The 5,000-nt window shown below is 36.0% G+C and overlaps 1 protein-coding gene across 1 annotated transcript in view; it reads left to right on the forward strand.

The window, feature by feature from the left end:
• Positions 1 to 920, forward strand: part of LOC125030732 (sialin-like) — a gene marked incomplete at its 5' end in the record, with an annotated part of 15,553 nt that extends 14,633 nt beyond the window's left edge. The window contains 1 exon segment of the mRNA XM_047620988.1: positions 1 to 920. This exon segment is cut by the window's left edge and continues 1,209 nt beyond it.
• Between the last annotated feature and the right edge of the window lie 4,080 nt (positions 921 to 5,000).

Here is a 5,000-nt window from a genome sequence, read left to right on the forward strand (position 1 = left end):
TTCATACGTCGATCTGCATAAATAGCTGTGTATTTATAGTATATCATCATGTTAACACGTCGCATAGCAAGTAGTTGTGTATTCATAATGTACAATGTAAACTTGCCATATGTATCATATTTACATATTGCAAAAAACGGAATACTGAAAAGAGTTATTTTTCCACGGATATTTATTTTAAATCTATATCTACTGAAGAGATTCCTCTGTAGCAAGATAATTATTTTATAACACTGTACAAGTGAGGTTCTGAAAAAAATACCATATAGCAGACCGTCATAATTATGTAATATGAATAGAAGAACTAAATAGTAATTCATGCTGTATGCACTGCAAAGTTCCTTGGCTTTATTCTGTTATTAAGAAATGCCAAACAAATTCAAACGGTATCGCAAAAACTAATGGGGTGAATTAATTTATGATATAATAGGCCTTCGTCGGTATAATACAGTGTGCGTACGCAGCTTTGTTCTGGCCGTCCTCCGAAAGCCTTCAGACCAGAGGTTCCCAAATTGATGTGCACATATCCTTTGGAGTAAGGGAAGGAATTTCCTTGGGGTACTCGACTTGCTTCTTATGCTTATTTTTCTGTTATATCCAATTTAAAGGATTAATCTATCTTATTTCAGGATCTTGTTAGTTTTGCAAGATTCAATAACATTTTAGAATATACAATAGTGGTGATGGGAATCTTCAAGGGGCACGTAGCTGACCTTAGTTTGGGAACCACTGCTTAAGATCAACCCACAATAACATGTCCCCACCAAAATATAAAAAGGGAAAAAGAAATTTCATTAATCATAAATGTATTTTTACTAATGTGTTCGAAAACCTTTGAGTAGTGTTTTCCCCATAAACCTGTTTTTGATTATTCTTTTGTTGTTTTTGTGAAGTAATAAAAGACTTATTTTGAATAATTACTCTTACATTTGTTTATTCATCTTTTTTTGCCACTGCGTGACTGCGTACAAGTGAATGTGCGTAAAAAAACAAGTAGAAATCTAAAATGAAGGTTTTCTTAAATGCGCAAATCGATTATTCATTTTACATGTCTTTCTTGCCATAATGGATTTAAAACCGAATTCTTATTCATTCGCTTTTCACTTCGAAGAATGAATTAGCAAAGGACTCGAAAAGCTGAAATATTTAAAAATCAGTTTACTACAACACACGAAATCATTGCGTTTGTAAAATAAAAATAATAATGTGAGAAGGTATGATTTTTTTTCTCGAAAACAAGTGCCCAAAAATCGTTGTGATATTAAGTTTCAAATCAAAGCAGTTTGCAAGCAATATATGATATCTTTTGCGACCAATCAAAATTAAATGATGCAAAAATTATTCATTTTGTGATCCTATGTCGCACATTACCTAAGCACTGTGATTTATGTGATTTTTATAGCTGCTATGTGCCAACAACATAGATAGTATATGTCGTAAGCTCTTTTGTTATGTTTTTATTATTTCCTTTTATTGCTTGTTATTTTCGTTTATATTCGTAAGTAATGATCCGTTCGGTCAGAGTACAGAATGGATCTGTATTATATTTTTGATTGTGTAATTAAACGTAAGAGGGAGGGAGGGAGGGAGGGAGAGAAGGGGGGAGAGAGAAGGGGGGAGGGAGAAGGGGAGAGAGAGAAGGAGGGGAGATACGGAGAGAGAGAAGGGGGGAGAGAGAAGGAGGGGAGATACGGAGAAGAGAAGGAGAGAGAGAGAGAGAGAGAGAGAGAGAGAGAGAGAGAGAGAGAGAGAGAGAGAGAGAGAGAGAGAGAGAGAGAGAGAGAACGAGAGAGAGAGAGAGAGAGAGAGAGAGAGAGAGAGAGAGAGAGAAAGAGAGAGAGAGGGAGAGAGAGGAGAGAGAGAGAGAGAGAGAGAGAGAGAGAGAGAGAGAGAGAGAGAGAGAGAGAGAGAGAGAGAGAGAGAGAGAGAGAGAGAGAGGGGGGGAGGCTAAAATCCAATGGAAATAATCTGAATAAAGAATTTCTTGTGTTTCTAATGCTAAAAGTAGGCGTAAAAGTTGTCTTAATCAGAGGCATATTACTGTACTGAAATGCAAAGACTAAACTGTGCTTTTGTAACAGGTATATTAATAACCATTACACTCTCATACTCGTGTAGATACTGAATCGTGTTTTTGCACCAAGCATATTGATAAACATGCACTAACGAAACACACACACACACACACACACACACACACACACACACACACACACACACACACACACACACACACACACACACACACACACTTAAACATACACACATTCAGATACACAGAAACAAAGCACCATAGCTATAGTGTATGTATATATTTATAATTCAAATTAGATAAGATTCTTCATGTATTTTCCTATCATCAAAAGAATAAAAGACATCATTCCTTAAAAAAAATGTATAACAAGTGTGTAAAAATAAACGCTGATACCGTCATGTGTATATCATGTGGTATCCCTAACATGAATCGTTTTTTTCTTGGGTCACAGACGCAGAAGGGTAGCAATGTATTATAAAAACAAATACGTATCTATAGACTTGTCTTCATCTATATTTCATGTATTTGTATACAGAAAGATGCCTAATTTAAGTACTTCGAGAAATCAAATTGGAGGAAAAAAACAATAAGATATATTAAAAAATGTAAAGCATTCGTACGAATATGGCAGACCAATCCAAATCAAATGTGGGAGACCTTGTCTGCAGACCGCATGTAAGTCGGATGTAGCTTTCGGATAGCTGTTTCTGAAGCTTTTAAAACGAAGTACCAATATATGTGGCTATAATGAAAGTTAGTCTAAACTTGCTTCGTAGCAATCATATAATAGTCTAAGCACGAGATATGAATTTCGTGCTGAGTTGAACCACGAAAATGCAAGTGTGAAATGCATCTTTATTATTTACAATGTGAACTGATATCAAGATTTCTATTTGCGGAATAAAACCTTCTTATCTATTAGAAATCTACTTCATTCTTCATTTTAACAAATTTTGGTTACATAGCGGTAGCGATCTAGTTTAGCAATCTTGCTGACCTGCGTTCAAATCTCTCGCCGCCAGTGGATGGTAACCCCGGCCATTCCTTGCACACAGGGGATAGTTTAGAAGCAAAATGAAACAGACAGAATGCCACACCAAGAATATCCATTGTAACAAATGGAATCAAACTAAATTTAAAAATTAAATTAATGATTACATTTATCCTCACGTTTACTCACATCAAATCAGCTTGTAGCATTCATCAATAAAATCCTAGAAACATAAAGAATGTAAAATTAGAGTGACCATGCCTAAAACCGGTGAAAATAATTTATTCATGTTTAGCATTTTGCTCTATTTCATTACAAAACATGCACTCTGATTAGAATAAGAAGCCTCTGATCAAAGATAGATTAAATTATTTAATGTAGGTATGATTATATCTTGACAAATGCGATCGCATTCTCAATACTAAGAGGTTTTACGTTCGTGACCCTCCGGCCAGGGGCGGCAGTGGCGCACACTTGCTAGATTCGGTCCAAGTTAATTAAAAGTGGCGCAAGAAAGGCAGTTAGTATACTCATTTATTTTGTTGGCAATTTTATAATTTTGCTCAAATTTCCTTTCAGCTAAAGCTATCTTCTTAAACATTAATGATCATCAGATATTGTTTTATATCCACTACTAGCTGAAGGTCCCCGGTGATGTCCAGGCAGAAATATGCTCTCCAGATCATGGAAAGTTGCACAAATAATGAAACACCAACTAGAAACAGGATACGTTTTGGTCAAGAAGTATATTTCTGGAAATATATCCTTGTGCACAAACTATATTCTCTTTTTATCTCATCTACAAATCCAACAAAATTTCAACACTGAAGTTTTAACTTGACACTGTTTTACATAATCAGTAGGCTCCACCCGCTCAAATTTCTGCCCTGGGCTAAAATGTAACCTTAGTAAACTAATGTTTAGTTTACAGAGTATTTCTGTTCAAGGTTTTACTTGTTAAGAAGGCAGGTTTTGCTCCACCTATTCTCTGCCACACCTATTACGCTGATATCACCCTGCTCATGTCAGGTTACCTCTGTAGTCTGAATGACTGAATGAATATGGTACTCACACACACACACACACCCACACACACACACACACACACGCGCACACACACACACACACACACACACACACACACACACACACACACACACACAGCGAGCTTTATTAATACGACTTCATCATTGAAAAATGCTATTTACGCCTTTTAATATATTGCTCCAAGAATTACACGTCAGGGCTGGGTGTGTGTGTGTGTGTGTGGGGGGGGGGGGGTGTATGACGCATCAGCTAACAAACGAAATGTTTGATAAAAAGCTGATCTGTGGCTGCTTTCTGGACGTTATGCCACAGATTTTTTTTTCTTACGGATAGTCTGTTCTTTTTGAAATGTTCTCCCGTATTTTCGTTTGATGCAAGCACTCTGAACAACCGTCGGATATATAAGCTCAAGCTTCTCAGATATTCTGAGCGCATGGCCAGTCTGCTTTTATTTGATGAAACAGAAATTATATCTCCCATTTTTTGTTATTTTCCCGTTTTTTTTTGTCATAAAATTATAACATGCATTTCATTGAAATGAATGATTTACAACATAGCATGTTTCCTAAATATCGCTGACAGAACGGCTAGGAATCACAAGCTAATTTTGGCAGCTGTAGCATTTATCTAAATATTACTGATCAAATACCTGCTCCACTGAAAGATCTAAGTCAGAATGAACAAATGCCTATACTGAAAGTATATAATCATTTTTATTTCAGTCTGAGTTAAAATGGGAATGTATCTACGTTTGCGTGTCATAATCTCCACGGAAATTAAACAAAACAAACACAAAAAAACTTATGGTAATGCAAGGCAATTGCACATCCTGGGTCGTGAATTTTAGTCATCCCTTTTTTTACTCTCATTCTTTGTCCACGGCTGACTTTGGTTGCTATAGCATGACACTTATGTATATATTTTACC

The sequence above is a fragment of the Penaeus chinensis genome, chromosome 2, assembly GCF_019202785.1.
Source record: "Penaeus chinensis breed Huanghai No. 1 chromosome 2, ASM1920278v2, whole genome shotgun sequence".
NCBI lineage: Eukaryota > Metazoa > Arthropoda > Malacostraca > Decapoda > Penaeidae > Penaeus > Penaeus chinensis.